Source organism: Achroia grisella, unplaced genomic scaffold (genome assembly GCF_030625045.1).
Source record: "Achroia grisella isolate CSIRO2021 unplaced genomic scaffold, CSIRO_AGI_Agris_v1 utg487, whole genome shotgun sequence".
Classification (NCBI taxonomy): Eukaryota; Metazoa; Arthropoda; class Insecta; order Lepidoptera; family Pyralidae; genus Achroia; species Achroia grisella.
Genome location: NW_026712891.1, coordinates 976,888 through 997,782, shown reverse-complemented (window position 1 = coordinate 997,782; position 20,895 = coordinate 976,888). Strand labels below are relative to the sequence as shown.

The window sequence follows — 20,895 nt, the reverse complement described above, 5'->3', positions numbered from 1 at the left end:
GGTGCCCCGCCAGCGTAAAACGATAGCGTAGGTGGTGCACTATTTCATCGTCATCCATTAAAAATATATATAATGTTGAGTAAGTATATATACAAGATATCTGTTTACTTACACATTGTAAATAAATTTTGAAAGTAATCTTAAAGACCGCAGCGACATTGACTTTTTATGCACAATTTTGTAAAACCGTGAATAATTTTCAATGCAATCTATCTATCGAACTTGTCAACAGCCCTACTTACGAAGCGAATTCATTGATGTCTTTGTAACCTTGATCTTTTGTGAAAACATAATAGAAACATGACCCGCCTTTTGCTCTTAGACAGAATTGGAAAATTATTGTAGCAATCGAATAACTCTGACTACCCTGACTATTATTACAACCGTGAATCTATTTATTCTGTGACCTAGTGTTTACTACCCTATACTAGTTTAGTACACCGATTTATACCTAAAAGGTCGTTAAACATATATGGCCAAAAGAAAAAAAAATATGTCAATTTATATTTCTGACAGACTCTACGGTGAAGAAAACACTGATAACAGACCGAAAATTCATCCGTGAAATCCGTGGTAGGTTCAACCTCTGCCACGTCGTACTCAAATTTACGCAGCAAACTGTGGCTATATCAAGTGTTGCGCTAACCATAATGTCGACACTCGATAACGCCTCTGACTACCCAATCCTGGATAACAGTCGTGACGGTATATTTATATTATATCTATGTTAGGCCTGTACTTAAAGTGCAAGGAATGAGAAAGACCTAAAGCCACTAATGAATACAAATATATTTAAGTAATTGATTATCAAGTCAAACGTGACTGTCTACTTTCTGTTTGTTTGTCTATATACGGTGTAACGTAAAGAGCATAACCATGTATAACAAAATGAAGTCCAGCGCTATTATGCGTGAAACTAAAATAACTTTCCCCAAGCAAGTTAAGGCAAAATATATAATTATTGTAATCTTCTTCCTTTTTATTTTACTTATAAAAAAAAGATGTAATATTATTGTGTCTTATTGTTATATTTCTTTTTCTCGTATTACAGCCTAAATGCAACATACAAATATAGAGTGCAAATTATATCTATTTTTTAGATCGACTTAATTAGTAAACAATATTATTTATATAATTAGTATTTTATGGTAGAAACTCTGACAGATATATACCTACCTACATATTAATGTAGGTAGGTATATATAAATCTAGATAATCTAGTTTTATAGAAGTTGACTTGTAAGACAATATAAAAGTCCGAAATCAAATAAAAATTTTAAATTTACTTTTTAACTAAAATAGTTATAAGTGTTTATATGCTTTATGCTATTATCATGCTATAGCTCACCTACATTTACACAAGCAGACTAATTAGATGATATTCCATTAATTTAAATTCATAATTTAGATTTTAGAGCCGTTTAGATTGAATGCTGCTAAAACATCCACCCACAAAAAAAATATGCTTTGGCAGTCAGATAAAAAAATGTCCGTTGGTAAACGATGAAAAAATATTTTAACATGCAAGTAACTACACTGTAAACAACAAGATTATTATTTTCAGCTACATAACTACAATGAGTCTATGTCACTTACCTACCATAATTTGTAGAACATTAAACGTGAAGCGTGCAAGATGAACTCATAAAAATGACAGTGTAAAAACGACCACTGTACAATATTTTGATTGCTTTGCTTTATGAGTAAAATTTGAAAGTTTACAAAAAAATATCACTATTGTGTTTAACAAACCATAAAATATGGCGTTTCACTATGCAACTGAGCCATAATTTGATATTGGCAATCGATTAGTTAGACCAGACCTTTAGTAGTGTCATTTTCATTCAGAGTAATTCGTTACAGTCGCAGATAAGTCTTCGTTTCCTAATATTGTCTATGAAAAAAGTAAAAAATAGCAAAACGTAAAATCGTGTCAATAAATGAAATTGCCAAAATTACAAAATATTTAGAATAAATGCAGCTGTCCTGGAACAGAGTATAATAAAAAAAATAAGTTTCTGCTTATTCTTATACAAGTACTTAATAAAAATTATATTGTTGCAACGAATAATTCAAACGAAAAATATTAGTAGCATAAATTATCAAAATCTGTGAAGTAATCAATTAATTTCCACGGTATAATCTTTCCCACTTTATTTACAGAAAAAAGCGTTTACGTACGGAGATATACGTAATGATAGATTTAAAATTGAGATGTCTTGAAAGAACCGTTCTTCTTTTTGAACTTTGTTGAAAACTCTCTTCAAGAAAATACCGTACAGATTTAGTATATATTCATTGTTTCAGCTACATACTTAAAAGTCCTACACACCTCACTAAAATCAGGGGCAATATCGGAGCAGTAATGGGATGCGCGATATTGCCTCTGATTTTAGTGTCGTGTGTAGGCAGTTTTATAATCCATGTCCTTTTTATCATGGAGGCGTGCAGTCTGCTACGAGTATGTAAAGCTAATTATTGTCCATGACCTTATTTAGGTGCTATATCTGGGTATAAATAAGTACTAATCCTTAAGTGTCTTCATTTATTATATGTGTATTGTACGTCCGTATTCTTACGTCATGTTTATTTCATTATGTCATGTCATAACACATATCGTGAATAAATTAATGTGTAGATATACACAGATAAACCAGTAGGAAATCATTTGTTGTATCATATTAGTTTTAAGTGATTATCCATTAGGTACTAAAATGAATAATGGGAACCAATACATAAATTATCCAATTAGACCTATACACGTAGAATAACAAACAGTTAGCAAAATATGTTTACATTATTATTAAGTAGGCAATAATTAGAAGTAAACTATTAGCTTTATTTATTTGCATAAATAATTAAGTAATAATTAATTAAATTAAGTATACAATACTTAAGTTGATTTATATTGATGAGTTTTGATATTGAATTTTTTATTCTTAAAATTTAAAAGTTAAGTAATTTTATAGGTTAGGTTTTAAAACTAGCATTTGAAATTAATTTATTGTGAATAAATACCGGCAATTACAATGCAAGTTTCAAAGAAGTTCAATGTAAATTAGTTATTTATATTTAATAAATTATATTTAAATAAAATATATTTATTATATTTATACTTATTTGCCAGACACGTACCTAACTAAAATATAGGCTTAATGACGTCTCGGAGAAATAAAGCCTGATGTATTCTATGTCACACCGGTGTACGATATTAATTGTTTCCTATATCTACAGCATCTGATAATATCCATCATATTTATATGTATTTTCCACTCAAGACTTCCAATGTAGACTTTGTAGAAAGTCATCTGCGTTGTACCTGTGACTTATAGTATATTTTAGCCGCCAAGTAGCTAGCTTATAGCTGCGTCTACGTAGAAGGGTGAGATTTGGTAGCCAATTTACAGAGGACGGATGTATGACCGTTTAGTCCTCCCGATTAACAGCGTATGAGCGGTATGCCAGGCGATAGCCCGACGTCCGTGATGCTGCTCATGTATCTATACTTAACGACGGTTGCCACTTTCAATCAGGTGGGTTAACTCACATTTTGCCAGTCTAGTTATATTAAATATATTATGTAGTACTTTCTTTTAATATTCGATATGAAACAAAGATAATCAGAGTTCTTTTGTTTATTAATTCGTTGGTTTGTTCAAGTAACAGGACTCAATTTATCTAAAATCACGTTGCCTAAACGGATAATGATGATGGCGGAGCGAAACTAATTAATCATTCAGTAACTAATTACTTTTAGAGTTAAGTAAGAGTGTCTACAAGAAAATTTTTGAATTCTGTGTGTCTATTAAGTATAAACTAATTAATTATCTATAATTTTAGTAGAAAACACATGGAAATTAAGTGTTCATACACTAAGACTATAGTATAAAAGATGGTAATGGCTACGTTTGTATCCATTATAGTTTTTTTTCTGATGAATTATAAAACCTAACTAAGACAAATGCAGACTTTGGGTCAACATCATGTCAAATGCATGTTTGCGCGTTTAATCACGTCCTGGAAGTAGTTTTGCGTGGCTGACGGTCAAAAGTACGAGATAAATATAATGAGTAAGTAGTTATAGAGATAAGGACCTTGCAAATTATATTTGACTGCAATATAATATGCAACTGACTATGATAAAATCTCAATTCATGTTTGCAAAATAAAGTTATTATAATATACTTATTGTTAGATACTAATTGAGATGTGATATACCTACTTATATGAAATTATAAATATTATGGGAAACTGTGATAACTAAAATAGATAATATATTAACTTACAAACTTCAAATAACATTTAATGAACAATTTTAAAGAACATTACGAAACTGTAATATTTGCTGTTATGTTACGATGACAAATAAATAAATAATTACATACGTTGTAATATATGTATTTATCTACCTAATGTGACACAGGTGCATAGAAGTGTATTTGGTACACGTTTGAAAATATAACGGTAACACGAATGCCCATCGAACAACTATGGAATGCAGGCTATGATGCAACGGCCCACACCTGCGCATACGCCGCCAAGCGGTCTTCCAACAGCAATTATTCTTAGATTTACCTATAATGTTTTAATCAAACATTGGAATGAATCCACACTGTGTGACATTTTGTCTCGCTATCGAAAAAATCTACGGATATATTAAAATGAATTTCGTCTTTAAATCTTCAGACTAAATAAACTAATAAATTAGGTATTTATTTTCTACACATATTAGGCTGATGTAATTCTTATATTCAAAACAGAATTAATACATATTAATCAATCGTTTAAACATTTTATTCATGTATTTTAATATTATAAATGTTAGTGTGGAGACACTAGAAATTTGTTTGTTTTGGTTCGTCATCTTTTCACTCCAAACTAGCTAAAAGTATTTAATGAAATTTAGGGTGGAAATAGATAGATAGTATGAGAATTGCGGTAAACTATTTTAATTCAAAATAAGCTAGTTTGCTTTATATTATTAAAACAATCACTCATTACTCAATAATAAATCAATTGTGTCCACTAATTATATTTTTTACTTTTATGTAAAAAATATAATTATGTTTCGTGGTAGAGTCACTTACATATAATTTTAATGTAATTTTATATATAAGTTAAGCTACCATACAAATTGCTTTCCATATATATTTATATAAATCAAAGTTCTTATGTTTGTTATGAGTCATGTCAACTTTGACTTGACTAACACTTTCAGTCACTAATTAACCTTTTATTTTTTATTACTATCCCTACTAACCGTACCTATATTTATTTTTATATTATACTGTCCAGTTCGGCTAGCTATTTCAGAAAGAAAGAGCTAAAGCTATTTAAAAAGAAAAAGCAAGAAAATGAACTTAGTAGTGCATTTTTATATTATTATATTATAAATATGGACTTTATAAAAAAACCAACCCACTTGTCATCAAATGGGCCATGCAAATTCCATAAATAAAAATTAGTGTTAGAGCCAAATTTACAGTGCTTGTATACTTTTTCATATCATTAGATACATTATTTCCACCCGCTAATTCAATGTTAGTGGAGCAACAAACAGTAATTAATTAACATAATCGCTACGGTAATCTGAGACATCTAAAGTAAACAGCGAATAGTAAATTACTAACGTACTGCATTATATCTATGTACTTTAGTAGCGATATATAGTGATTTATTGGTACGTGGCATTCACTTAAGTATAAATCGCCAGTGACCGCATTATTTAACACGATTGCAATGTTTTAATCGCTGTAATTGAAAAAAAGTTTAAAGTGACTTGTGAAAAAACTCGTTTATTATAATAACAAGTTTTTACACTTACCCGTGGTTTACTGGTGCACGTTTGAAAAGAGAATTAGTAAAGTCGGACAATTTTTATTTTTTATGATCAGTTTTGTTTGTCATTTAAAATTATTGTTCCAATCTGGAAGGAGGTGAGAGTTTTTATAAGACAAATTTTTATATCCTTCTAGATTATCTATTATTTGATTAGCCTTTGTTCACACTTGTGATACAATATATCTTCACGTGAATGAATTTCACGGAGATCACTTCGCTGTTTAGTCATCAAAAGGTAACAAACAGACGGACATATAGACACACTTACGCATATCGTATAATGTTAGGAGATATGGATTATTATGTATAAAATGACATGTAAAGTTTATGAGACAAAGTGAAAATAAGAGCATACAATAATGAGATTAATGAATGAGAGATGGTACCGGTACGTAATATATGTTATCTGTGGTAATGGAAACCTATACTAACTGGTATAAGAACTATATATATATATATATATATATATATATATATATATATATATCTTTTTAAAAAATTACATTGACCTAGGTGTCATCATATCTTATGTTCATCAACCACTTAATATATTAATTTAATTTATTCTATCGTTCACGTTTCATATTAACAATATGACAGTGAGATACGGTACATCTTGTGGATTACGTAAGGTTAGCTCACGGCTAATAATGCGATAATTTCAATAACACGATTCTATCCTCGTATTTACATCACGATATGAAGTAATCAACAGTTACTGCATAAAGCCACGTATTCACTTGAATGCAAATTTATTTCGTAATTGTGGAGAAATCAGGAAAATTAGATTTTTTTTTATTAAAAAACAACTGGTATAAACAGTTGTTTTTTTTTCAATTCTACTCAACTGATGTATCTAGTCTAAAAAGTCTAACTGGACAGTAGCTGTAATGATAAAAACATTGCATGCATGTAAACTTGTAAAAATAAGTGACACAAAATAACCAATATGTATAAACTATTTTAACTTTAAATTTAACTGTATTACGGTAGACTTTTTCTACTAAATTTAAAGTTGAATGACAGGGTGACCGACACAGAAGTAAAGTTACAGTTGAGAAATTATTGACTACATTGAATGGTTACAACATATCTACTCAGTTATTCTGACAGCGTAGGCAGGTATACATAAAATTGAATTGTTACTTATGATAATTTTGACCATCCCAAATACTATCGTGTACGAAACCGTAAAGCTGCCAATACCATAAAGTAATGAAACATTAATCACATGATAGTTTATGACAAAATATCCCAATCCATTATTGTCCCAGGATCAATAAGAACAGCTTAGTTTAAGCTGATCGTCAAGTTGATGTTGTTGCTCCATACTTTAACTTGCAATTTTCCTCAAACCGGTTAACTCTTGGTAAATATAAAGGCATTAATATAAATAAAACATGGCGGAGTAAAGTAAATACGACAGGATCCAAGAACAAAGGGTAAATATGCGTATTGAATTTGTAAGAAACATGTTCTCTTGTTCTTAAATTATTTGCGTATTAGCTATTGTTCTTTAGCTTTATTAATGCTTTGTCGGTTTGTATTCCAAAGGCAAATTTGAAAATTAAGGCTATATTAATACTGATACAAACAATTAGAGTTGATTTATGTGAATACTCGTATAACATCTTATTTTCGTAACGTTGTTATTCTATAAGTAAATTTTATGGGTTAGCTCATTTTGAGCAGAGTACTAATAGCACAGAGCAATTACCACTATGCTTTATAAGAGCTGGTATATTAATGAAATTAGAAGTTAGAAAAGGTTTATTTTTGTAAAGGTTAATTTATATTTTTTATAAATATCACAACAACCTGTACCTAATATTTATAAAAAACATAGGAAGTATTATGTACAACATTTTTAAAGTTATATTTAATTTTAATTAGGCTTTTATATATAAATCCGGATAGAACTTTCAAAATTAATATATCCAAACAATTTTATAAAATATATCAACTGAAAAAAAAAATTCGATTCTAGCTACGCGAATCTAGTCTAATCAATAATGTGAGATATTACATTATTGTTAAACAAAAGTTAAAACTAAATATTGCAAGCTCGAAAGTCAAGAATGTATGTTTTTTTCTTGTGTTCTATACGTCTCTTGTGTTATATACATACAATCGATGGAATCCTACAACATTTATATTCACAAAAAAAATAGAATCATATTCCAAATTTAAATATAATGTCATAGTGCTTCATTTCTTCTTTTGACTCCGACCATTTTAATTGCCGTTAGAGCTGTTTTCTTTAATTCTAATTTTGAAAACATTATTTCGAAATGCTGTTTCCGATAGTATTAAAACAATAAACTCATATTTTTATTACACTTCGATCAGTTTAATACCTGTAAGTAAACATGCATAGAAACAACACATCTGTTTCCGCTTACCCTGCCAGTCTGTAATAACAACAATATGTGCACGACGGAAGTTGCTGCTGATTGCTAGATTTTAGTTTACCGCCCCTGGTTGTTGGATGTAAATCCACAAAACTTGCAATATAATATATATTATAACATGTGCAGACTCGTTATTCATTTCTATTGACAATAGCTTACAAAAATATATGAAGTCGGAATATAAATAAATAACCATCCAAATGACAAATATATAATTAATAACGCAAAAATCTCATTAAATCTTGTTCGACAAGTATAATATTGAAGTTCCTTGATCACCTGAATCATCTGCGGAGTCGATTCGGCTCAGCTGAGATGTAAAACAGAAATTAAACTTAATTACTGGGAATAAAAGTTGGTAGAACTCTGACCAGACAGAGACGTAATTACATTTCTACAGGCTTTGAATTTTAATCGCTTCGAGCGTGCTCGGTTGAAGCATAGGATCGCGCATTTCAACATATGTATATAGATAAGTAAACATCTATACGTTATCTCACATTCATATTTTCTTTAAGTGTTTTATTTCAGTATAGAAATAAAAGAAGAATTTTATTTACTTCTGCTTAATATAAACTGTAGTCTGTAAAATGTCCTCGAATATTCACGATAAATTTCATTAAAAACTGAAATTCTAAAAGACTGATAGATAGACTCCCTTCCGTATTTATAACACTAGGTAGCGGGGGCAAAAGGGGATTGTTAGTAATGTGGACTGATGATCTTATTGCTAGCAATGTACCATGTCAGCTTGACCTCCACGCGGTTCCCCCTGGAAACCATCGTGATAAATTCTTGGTGAATTTGTCACGATGAGCTAACTGACCTGACCCCATGCTCATCTTATCATCCTCCGCTGATGCCCCACCAGCATAAACCGTTAGCGCACCATTATGGGTGCACCATCCATAAAATACTACTAGGGGAAATGGATTTTAATAATTGTGAATAGTAACCATACTGCTAAAAAATACCATGTTAGGTCGATCTCCACACGGTTCTCCTGGAATCCAACGTGGTTAATTCCTGGTAGAATCGTCACGGTGGACTTACTGACCTTACTGCATGCTCATCCTACCATCTTTCACTGACGCCCAGCTTATACCGTTAGCGCAGGCGCACATAAACTGTGTTTATCATGTTCATTATTATAAATCAAAAGTTTTTAAAGACGTCAGTACTTTTGTAGTCTATTTGAGAATATTTAAATATCAATGTTTTAAAATATGTCATTCTAGATTTGAATTTTATAAGTAGATACTTTTGAAATAGAACTTATCAAGTTTTTTGTATTCGATATAATGTATCTATATTTGTTATTAAAACTTTGTATCCAGTGGATGATTCTCACTAAAGGCTACAGCGGGCCTCATTAGTGCTTCCTTTGCCGGCAGGTGCAAACATCGTCGCATCAATACGCTCTGCTATTGGTCGACCGCTGCGCATGCGCTGATTTACCGCTGACTCAACTGTCAGCTGCCACCGTACATGCTCGCTTACCAAGTTACTGCATATAACCAGAAAGGAAGATGAAATAGGATCCCTAAAGTGCATCATCAAAATTGCTGCACCTTAAATTTTTTCTTTACCTACATACTTTATAACCGGTGTTATTGTGTAAACAAATACGAGTGTGCACGGTAATGTAGTGGTTCTTTGCTAAGTGGTTCACATTGTATTGTACAAGTCTTTTACCTGTAAGGTGTTTAATATCTAACACAATTTTAGATAAAAAAAACATTACTAATCAACAAAAGTCTCATCTAATCATATGCACTAAGCGTTAGACATACTTTACACTGCGGTTCGTCTATAAACTTGTATTTTGTTGAAACATGTACATATGTTGACGCAGTCGAACTAATAATACATACATTGATCATCAAGTCGGAAAACGAATCTGGTCGCTATACGTCCCATAGGAAGGTGCAAGTTGAGGGTCAGGACGACCTTCTTTGCCCCGGCTTTGACTCTGGGGTCAGCAGGTTCCCAAACCTAGATATCTGGAATTGGCTGGTCTTTTTATTTGATGTGCAGTAAATAAAACTAAGAATATAGACTAAACACTAGATTAACTTTAACTTAACCTAACTAAAGACCTGCTGTATTTATAGGTATCGTGTTTCCATTTTTTTATTCTGATTACTTTTGATTTTCTTTTTGTTTGGTGAACAATTGTAATTCATAATCATGTGCGATATTTGGCAATGTCTTGTTTCTTTTTAATTTCTATATTTCTTTTTGTTTTATTTTTTATATTCGGTAAGCAATTGTAGTTGTAAATGGCGGATAGCGGCGCGGCGCCAGCGTCGGTGGCGGAGACCATAGCTGGCGAGGTGGCGTGAGTGGCGTGACCAGAGACATGACAGCAGCGACAGGCGCGCCGGGACACCGGTGGAACCAGGCACGCGGGTTGCCGACACGCGATCCCACTTCGCAAAAGAATATTGCACTGAAAAATGCGGTTATTATTATGAAAATTGCCAGCGTGCCATTTGAGCGCTTTTCACCGTTTTTGTTTTTATTAAATTGTCTAGTGTTTAAAAATTTGGTCTCAGAAAATTTTTAAAACTGTTTTGCGAGACTTGGTATATTTTTTTATACCATATCCTAGTGATATAATCTTTCCGCCAAATTACATTAAAATCAGCTCAGCTGTGTTATTATTATAGGTAACAATTAAGGAAGTAGACACACTTTTGCATTCATAATACTCTAGCATAAATAAATAAAGAAATATATGTACTTTTTATAAATTTTAGCAAATATATTTTTATCTGTTTAGGTATTTCAAACCTATTATGTTTTCTGATAAAAACGGCTTATAGAAGTCATATCTTCACAGATTTTATTAAAAAGATATATTTTGATTTAGCCTACAAAAAAAGTTATACCCAATTTTTTTTGTAGGCTAAAAGAGTCTAAATTACAGCTAGTATTGGACAGCACTACATTTATATAGTAACAGTTGTTAACCTAACAACTAACAGTGTTACTATATACGAAACGCGAGAGGAGCATGTTAAATCTTCCTAATGTTACACTATTACGTGATCCTATCTTTATTCTACATGACGCCTAATTAGTTATAAAGATCCGAGGCGTAATGACGCTAGTCTCGGCTTTTGCTAAATGCTGTTCAGCTATTTATCACCGTCACCTCCGTGATATTCTTTTGTCACAAATTCATTCATAACCGGTGATGTGTCATAGATCACGCGCGCAGGAGTGGACGGAGAGACGCCGACGGTACGTCCGTAGTGTAATGCTCACAATTAATCCTCTGAGCCCACATCACCATGATTAATGTTAATTACACCTCGATTTTCTTACAGATAGCGATTAAGACTACCATTAGAGCATCTCCCGCAGGGAACATTACTCATACCTACTTTTCAAATATCGTAACATTTCCTGGCTCCACATAAAGACGTCGTTAGTGGATACATTTTAAAATAATTTATAAATTCTATTTAAATGTTTGATTTGCGGAAACATTTAATTGCTTTCGTAGTTTCGTAGCTGCTTCATTGTACAAATGATTGAATTAAATTAAGCAAATAAATATCCAAAGGTTCAGGGTTGAACAAGCATGAGAGCGTATAAATTGTTAATATTTTTGTAGCATACAAAAATTAAAATATTTATGAATTATATTAATTATAATTTACTAAATAAATAATACTCTGTTCTGTTATTAATAGTACCCTCGCAGGAACTGTGCACATAGTATTCGGGATAAGTTAATTCCTGCTTAGAATTGTAATATTGGTGACACAGTGCTTAATCTGGCGTAGAGTTAACATTTAGTCGTCTTTATAATGTAGTAGTTTCTCGCCTAATAGCGTTCCCATTTGAGTAATAATTGAGCCGTCAGTATGTACTTGGCGCGCGCCGTCAAGTGACGCTAATTAACCTCGTGTTTCGTAAATCGTCCTCTATTCGGCACCGTCCTCTATAGAACTGTAAACACTTGAAGAAGTTTGTCGATCAACTGACTTTGCGGAGAACTTTAATTAATTGCTATTACATGAATGCCATTGAATTTTTAAATATTTATATATAGATTGTATGAGTATACTATAAATAAAACTGCAGAAAATATTTATGCAAAGTAAATACACAAGTGCCGGCTAATATAAACTATATTTCGACTGTCTATTGTATTATAATCATCCAATAAAGACATTTAAAGACATTATAAAGATATTTATTCAGCATTACAGTATTCTTATTTACTATACAACTTAAAAGCTAAAACATACTAGTAACGCTGAATAAATAATTTAATACAGAAATTACCTAATTTCGAGTTAGTAACAAGAATATGATCTAATCTACCTCAACGTGACCTGGCTCCGACTCAGTCGTCCATCACAATTGATCGACAACTTTTTTTTGTTTCCATCTATTCCCATAACCGTTCAATTCGATTACAACGTGTATCGCGACGAAAACGACAGTTGCCTCACATTGCTTTCATTTTAGCTTAGGTAATTCATTTATAATACTTAGCTAACTAAAAATGTCTGTTCTTTTATCAGATCTGTCTATTTTTATTTTTAGTCAACCATGCTTATTAGTCATAGAGCAAATTGACTGCAGTATCGGATGTCAAATATCGTTAGTTCCAATTAAAAACCTAACAACGTAATGAAGTTGTAACATTTTAGACGCGGAAAATATTTGTCTCTAAATAAAGACAAATATTTTCCGCGTCTCATATCGCCTCATATTTGTAAACTACGAACAAATGCTCGTCATTTATGAATATGAGAGTAGGTAGCCATTAAAACTAAAAATTACAATTACCCTTATCTCCAATTATCCCCATACTACGTAGTCCCTTTAAACTTATTTTTTTTAGTTATGGACATATTATATATGTACAAGTCGATCGATTCCCTTTCATATTACAATGAAATCTAAATGAAATTATGCATCAGATGATTAGATGCGTCAGACATGAGTTTGCATTCAGCTTCATAAATTGTTTCTACAAACAGAAATAGCAAAATCTATCCATTATCAGGCATGCTATATAACACTCTTTTATTAATTTCTCTGTGTGTTTTACAAAAAAAATAAAATCTCATACCTTACAGTACTGATTATAATTCTCACTTCATCTGGCAGCTATAGGTCGCTACCAACTATATACTGTCTAGCATCTCTTCTCAGTCATTACTAAACTTTCCTACACAATATGTTGTTACACAAACAGGTATATAGTATATGATATATATATATATAATACAATCATGTGATGAGTGGATTAGGCGCTCGATTAGGTAGATGTGGCTTATTAAGTAATTGATTACGTAAGCGTATATGAGTAAAGTCGCCTGACTCCATGACACCGCCCCAGCGCCCATGATGACCCTATAACATGTTTAATTGTTTAAGTAATGATTTATACAACTTATGCAAAGTCATCGAGGTGCCAGTGAATAACATCACGTGTGAGTGTCATCTGGTACAAGATCGTGGTGGATGATGTGGTAAAAAAACAAATACTGCGTTTTTTTTAAATATGTAATCCAATACATATACTACATAACTATGAATATTCGACTATAAATTGGTTACCTTGTCACTACTAAACAGCTGAACAGATCTTACAACAGACAACAGAATTAGAAGAAATAATATATTTTACACTGGGTATACAAATTTGTTAAAAAATATACTTGAAAGAGTTTTACAACAATAACTTGTAAACAAATTGTCTACCAGTAAAGTGTACAATACCATCCTGATCATCTGGATGAATGGCGGTCTTCCACAGTACGGTTTTCTAGAAACTTTTTGCCTCGCACAACCACATTGTGGAATCACCTTCCAGCAATGGTATTTCCGAACCGATACGATATTGAAACCTTCAAGAAAAGAGCTTATTCCTTTTTAAAGGCCGACAACGTACTTGCAATTCCCCTGGTGTTGCGGGTGCTCATGGGCGGCGGTAATCACTTACCATGAGGTGAGCCGCATGCTCGTTTGTCCCCTGTGTTATAAAAAAAAAAACAAACCGGTAACAACAAACACGTAGTATCATGGCTAAGAACCATTACGACCTATGAACCAAAATCAACATCAAGTTGTTACATAAAGTCAATGTAACAGCCCGGTCACAAATCATGATTTATTTTCATAATAGCTATTTCCTAATGCAAAATATTTAACGAGTTGAAATCGGTAAACGACGTGGTGTCAATTTGGCACGCGGCTTAATTTCGACACGCTTGTCGGTAGTCGGTATCATCTGTTTGTCAACGCAGTGCTAAACCGCGCTCATGTTGTACCAAGAAAACAAAACGCAAACGACAGCAGATACTTTAGAATAGGCATGATCGAAAAACAGAAATTTATAAAAAATTGATATAATTATAACATCGATCTTTTCAAATATAGGTATGTCGAGCCTTTGAAAACAACATTCAATACGCACATGTAAATTCTAAAATGTGTCTGTCTGTTCTTTTCTTACGAATTTTTGAAAATTTAAATAAAAATAGATTGTATCATGAACGCAGACTATTTTTTATTTAAAAATAGCAGACGTAATCGCGGGTAAGCAGTACAGTTATATACGTTTAAATGATAATAACGACTTCAACACGATAAACACTAAAATAAAATAAAATCAATCACATTATTTCATAACACAGTATATAATTTAATATAACATAGACTTATGGAAACTTTTCTTATTTTCAGATTAAATAATTACTGCTTCTTCTATTTCTAAAAATGGGTAAGTAATTTTTTTATTACATGTACATATATTTAAAAGTAAAACATCCTTGTGTTTTGTATAAGTACTTATTAATTTTGTGTTATATAAGTGAACTCACAGTTAAAATACGGATTTGTTAAAGACTGAATAGGTAACATTATTTTTTTATAATAAATATACAAGCATGTTGTCCTGTTTTTTGAAAAAAATAATTATGTTCATTCTAATGAATTGATGTCAAATTACTTAAACTATTCCTATAAATTATTTAGTAGGCGGAGGCACCTGTTCATTCATAAAAAGTCAGCATACAGTTAAATGCGCGAGCTCTATCTTATGATATGATCAAACTCAAGTCAACAGTAAGACAACGAAGAACTCAACTATCTGATCTGTATTATTATTAAATGAACTCATTAAAATATTTTAAAAAATTCAGTTGCATATTAGTTTTATCATATTTTTATAATAAGTTTATACGATTTGAATGATAAACAAATTGACTGCCTACTTCATAGTAAATGGTAATCGTCGCCTATCTACTTGTATTATATATATATAAACTGCACTACATCACTTTATCATGTGAGCCCGCTGTACTGTTTTGCCGTTCCTCAGTTTAGTATTCAAGAGCATGTCATGCTTCTTATCCTGTAATTTCACATTTATTATTAGAAAGAGTCCTTACGCCATCAATCAAAACACGTCTTACAAAATGAGTTGATGACACAAACAGCTTGGTGGTTGAAATAGGTGAGACTGTGGTACCCAAGTAGACGATCTCCTATAAAGTGATTTTAAAATAAGAAGTTCTTCTATTAATCTGCCTTTGCTAGTTTGTTTGTTACTTAAACTACTGCTTCTACAGTTTGTACTTCCATCATCTCAACTCACCGTTAACATCGCTTTTAATAATTCATACGAGAGTCGACCTCTGCAAAGATATTTTGCAAAAACGTAGGTATGCATAGCATTATTTCGCGATTTAATAATTCAATAGTCAAGATCAAAATCTAGTCTACACACCGATTCATAAGTTATAGATTATTTTGTTGCGATTTATGTAAGATGTAATATGTATAACATGTATATTGTCTCCTACATAAAACTACCACTAAATTTTTTGCTAGAGTTTAGGGGCTATAGAATAATAAATATTGTATTTTGGCTTTATTCCCCTTTGAATAGTATATACAGACTCATATATTATTTAAATTTTTAAACCCGGGTAAGTCTGAAGTGGCGGTAGTGATAGTATACTATAGAGTCAGGTTCTTCAAAATTCTCTAATTGACTCGAACAGAATTAAACTTTCGACGCTTTGAAAATGTGAAATACACCAACTCAGAATTTGGTCCAATAGATATAATAGATAAAGTGATATTGCAAGTATCATCATCAGCATCTTCCTTATCCCATTTATTGCACGTATTATATATAACAAGATGTTAGCATATTTCATTACTGTTTTATTAATTACTAGCCGCGGCTTCGCTCGCATTGAATCCATTAAATAAGTATCGGAGATCATTACAATATAAAGTAATAGGATACTTTATATTTAAAAAATAATAAATATGTTCATTCTAATACCTCCAAGAACACGTGTGAAGCGGAGGTATCAAATGTGTCTGATGAGTGAGAGGTGCTGAGGGTTTTAATGAGGAAAATACGGAGATTAAATGAAATGCGACTAGTATGACAGCGATATATAATAGAAAGTGAACAATAAAGAATATGTCAAAGAATATTATTATAAAATTAAAAAATAGTATAAAAACCTATCAATGAGTTCGGTACAACGTGTACAAAATTTCATGATAATAGGTTCAGCAGTTTTATCGTGAAAGCTTAACAAACATCCCTACTTTCACATTTATAATATTAGTAAGGATTCTCATCTTAATAAATTAATTTTTATTATCACCGCTAATAGTCTACAGTGCATTAAGTAATAAAAATAGTCCGAATGACAAGTATTAGTTTAACAACGGTGCTATATTTTATAGAATAAATTCAGCATGTCTTGAAGTGTAAGCACACCTGACTCAACACTTTCTACTTCACTTGATGACATAAGATGAATAATATGTACAAGTCTGCTAAGTAACATTCATGAATACAAAAGGGAGTGTTTAATAAGATAAAAGAGTCTATTAATAAACTCCAGAGAAGGCACTGCGTCTTAGAACATATTGTTATGAGGTAACATTAACGGAACAAATTGTATATCACAATCAGTTGTTTTTATATTTATGTCAATATTTTTTTCACAATATAATAATTATGTCAATTTTTTCTTATAATTTTATGTACTTATGTAATATTGTACACAGACAGATCTGTTTAGTACTATGTATTTTATCAATTTAATAAATGCAATATCTAACGAACTCATATGCTCAACGCATACTGTTCTGAATGTGATTGACGCTCGTACCTCGTATATTGCTTTATAGCAAGTATATAATTAGATAGAAGGCCCACGTGCGCAAGCGCAGGAATGAATAGAATGCCAGATTCAAGGCGAACCACTGACATAATGGCAGGAAAACTAAGCAGTTCCTTCAAAGCATAAATCTCATGGAAAATATTTAATGGCTCAGCCCGACGCTGCGACAGACTAAAAGGCGCCGATTATTATGAAAGATTTAGAGAACGAATTTATAAAAAAATGTTTTGCATAATTTCATTCATTTATTTTATCATGAATAAAATATGTCTAGAATATAAAAAGAACATGCGGTACTTTTTAAAATAGAAATATGAATATCGTATATTTAAAATCTGGTCCAATAATTGCGAAATCATGTCGTGGCCAATACTTAGATACAGAGTGAGAAATTAAAAGTGGAGGTCGTGTAAAATGTCGGAATTAACATTCGTATTGTTGCTCACTCGTCGGCCGAAATAAGTCTGTGAAATAGCCTTATGAATTTTTATACACATGAACAGAGAAAAGTTTTAATCTCGCTTCATGTAAAATGTAAATAAGTATCTAAATTTTGTTATCTCACACACAGTAGATTGGTGTTCAAAAAATACGTGCAAATGTACATTTTGTACCTAATGTACCTTTTACAGACTTTTAACAGACATGGTAATTTTTAACTCTAAATTGACAACTATAATTGTTTGTCTGTTTGTTATCTTATTTTATAATGAAATTATAGTCTAAAATACAGAGTTCACAATAAAGAAATAGTAGAACAGAATAATAAATATTATTAAGTAAGGTGTTTATTTTACCTAATTATTATTTCACATTGTTAAAAGCTAATAAATTTCACATGTTATCATCGTGGGTGAAAAAAAAGCAGCATTAGCTAATAATTATCTTTTTTTTATTCTTTTCTATCATTCTCACATTTGCGCCACCCAGTTTGTCATCTACCTTCAACAAACTGATATTTTTTATACGTAAATATTGAAGGTATTTTCCACAACACCAACGTCGATAATTACCTATAATCATCACGCACACATAACAATCTATTGGTATTTGCGCTAAGAATATGTAATCATTTTTCCACGAATACCGTCAAATATGTGCCACGTGCATGTCCAACTGAGTAGCTATATGTGGTACATATACAAAAGTAACGAGCTGTTTACTGAACCACGGAAGGTTAATTGAAACACGTTGGCATTTAACGCTATTTTAATTACAATTTATTCATGATCTCATAGCCCTATTTATTAGTTGCACTGTGAGCACCTTGAAACAGCTGGCTTTGTTTTATGAGCATGAAACCATCATGTGAATAATTGCTCGTAAATCCTCAATTAAACATGCGGAAATTGTGAATATAATATAAAATTGAGTTCTTATCAAAAAATAACGGTGTGCGTATATTGTTGTTATTCGTTACGGAGTGTTATTATACGTATATGGTTAGCGCAATGCAGACTCGTTTATTATATTTGGTCATTGTACTAATAAATGATATAAATATCTCTACTAAAATACAATTATAATTGAAAGATTTTTTTTTCATTACAGAAGTCTTTCAATAATCGAAGATTATCTCTTGATTTTTATTATAGTCCCTAATATCCATCGCTCTTGTAAATACAAATTTATTTGACACCATGACAGGTTGCTCCTGCCTAATACTAAAATAAAAAATGAAATGTGAGTAATACTCAGTGAAAGCATTACGATCCCCTACAAACTATCCACTTTGCATAATACATAGATCCGGACACCTTAACTACCACTGTGGCACTTGTAACTGTTCCCACTTTTTCTGCTGTTGAAGATGTCGTTTTCGATATTTCATTCTTTTATTATATACTACGTACTGTAGTATTAGCCTTCCTTTGACTACTTAAGTGTAATACGTAGATGAAGTCTAATAATCCAAGGAGCTGTATCGAAAACGTATAATATTATATTTAGCAAATAACATCTTTAGATACATCTCTATAACTTATCTGTCTCGTTATTTATGGCTCATGCAAATATTATAGATCTAATTAATATAAAGGAATGAAAAATATTTGCACTAATACTTTTTTTATTAAGAAATTATCATCTTAGTATTTATTGGAACCTTAGTCCCTAATTACCTATTTTTTCTAAATAAAGGCGCGTGCACAGAGCAGCTGCCTTAACACCTGCCCTTAACTGTATAAAAGTACTACAACAGTAGTTAAAAGTTAGTTTATTACACAAAGATACAGTAAAATTCTTATAAACATGTCGATGAAAATAAATAAAAAGTAGCAGTGTAAAATGATTTAATTCCAAGTAAGAGAATGAGAACATGATTTCTTGGTTAGACATTAATCACGAAGCTTTCTTTAAAGTAGATACTTGTAAACCCAACTATTTTGCAACATACATAGTTATTTTTGATAAATAACATTACATAATAATATTATTTATTGAAATTAACTAAATTAGATTTTTAAAATATAGTTAAAAAGTCTAAAATACTATTTGTAGTACGTCTTTCAGTCACAGTTTATTTACAAAGCATTAAATTGTGGAATACAATTTTTATAGTAATATTTAAGTCAAACTACTGCTGATATTAATAGTACACCAATCCATCGGACAGAATACTGCACTCTCATGACCTTTCCTTATATGCGCCTAACTGCGTTTGACATTGCAGAAATATATCCCGTTGCATATTAATGGACTATGAAGTGCAGATGCCCTGTGTATATATGCCCGACGTTAATCTACGGATATTGAATTTTAATACTTATAATATTATAACGAGAAAACATGTAGGATCTACATTAACGCCTCTCCATATACCTGTCAGGTACGACTGAGAGCTTATCAGGACTAATTTGCGTGTATGCGTTATCAGATACAGTAAGTACATCCCAAAACACTGATGTTTTGGTACCAATTTACCATTATTATTCTATCACACCGAAGTTGATCTGTATATATAATATATACACGAATATGTTTATTACAGTTCTGGACTCTGTGGTATCTTGTTTCGCAATATATTCCACATGGATTATATTAAAAAATATTCATTACAGTAAAGTAAAAACTAAACATTCAGATTTGTATATATACCTATATATATATAGTCTTTTTTATATTATGGGTGAATTATTTTTTAAAACTTGAATTGGAAAACAAAATGAATGAATGTAAAATTATGGTAAATAGTTTCTTCACTATTAAATTATTAATATTCGGCATGGCGAACTTTTAATTATAGGTCGAATGGAAAGCTTATTAAATTATATAATATAACATCCGCTACATATTTTACCAATTGCAAATCAATGGTTACATTGTAAACTAGCTGCCATTGTTAAACATTTTTTTACATGTAGACAATAGTTGACTTTTATTAAATGTTGACTAATTTTCCTCCACGAAAAATCTGCGCGAAGATTATATTCCTTCACGCAGATTTTTTAATTAAA

General features: G+C 31.2%; 1 protein-coding gene across 2 annotated transcripts in view; it reads left to right on the top strand.

Annotated features, from left to right (window-relative positions):
* The window catches only part of LOC131845833 (semaphorin-1A), a 122,219-nt gene that overhangs the window by 23,813 nt on the left and 77,511 nt on the right, over positions 1 to 20,895 (top strand). For both annotated transcript variants that reach the window (XM_059194964.1, XM_059194962.1), the window contains one exon: positions 14,970 to 15,006. The gene's annotated coding sequence lies outside the window, so the exon portion shown is untranslated. The remainder of the gene's footprint in view (positions 1 to 14,969; positions 15,007 to 20,895) is intronic.